Here is an 882-nt window from a genome sequence, read left to right as displayed (position 1 = left end):
CCACCGGCGGAACTTTGTTGTTTTACTATAGTGGTTAGGGATGCATACTTCCATGGTGGAAGATTGTCCAAGTTCGTAGTCATAACTCAATCGCCATAGAAATAGGAATAGAGTGCCGCGACTGTCGGTATGCGGCATCTTTTAAGCTTTTTTGCTTGCTGTCGCTGCTCAACGAGCTCAGAAATGGTGTTAAGCTTTGCGTGCTCTTGTAGCGTTGGTATAGATGTTAGACGAGGGAGGGCCGTAATTGCTCTCATGGCACTTGCGCGAGAAACAGAAACCGAAACACAAATTCAGTTGATTTTAATTATTCAATAATTAACATCCTAATTAATTAGTTTACGGCACATATTGCCATTTACCAATTGTAGCCGGTGAGATTGCAAGGCGTATTCACTTATAATGAATTTTCAGGATGACACTGAAGTTACGGCATAACCATTGCCAAAGTGTGGGACGAAATACATGGGCGTTCGAGTTACTTTTGCGCTTCAATGCATAAAAGAGCGGTTTGTTAAAAAATGTAAGTGGAACAATCAAAAGTGCATTTTTACCGCTAGTCTGATGGCGCATATCAAGAAACCCATGCCATTCTCAAAATTGGTTATGTCTTGCGAACTCACCGGCTACGATTTCAGTAGCCGTAAATTTCAGTATGTGCCATAAAGCAATTAATTAAGAAGTTAATGAGTGAATTTTCATCAATTGGTTAAAGATGTGTTTCTATTTCTTGTGCAAGTAATATCCGTTGCTATTGTAATGAAGAAGAAGAGCACATGGACAAGGCCAGCCAGATCGTCTGTTCGATGCCTGCAGTGCAACCAGTGGGCCAGCCGAATCGCCAGTGCTTAGCACGAGTGTGAGCCGCTCGGACAACCAGCT

The sequence above is a fragment of the Dermacentor silvarum genome, chromosome 1 (genome assembly GCF_013339745.2).
Source record: "Dermacentor silvarum isolate Dsil-2018 chromosome 1, BIME_Dsil_1.4, whole genome shotgun sequence".
Taxonomy (NCBI): domain Eukaryota; kingdom Metazoa; phylum Arthropoda; class Arachnida; order Ixodida; family Ixodidae; genus Dermacentor; species Dermacentor silvarum.
The sequence above is the reverse complement of the archived record's forward strand: the minus strand, read 5'-3'. Positions refer to the sequence as shown.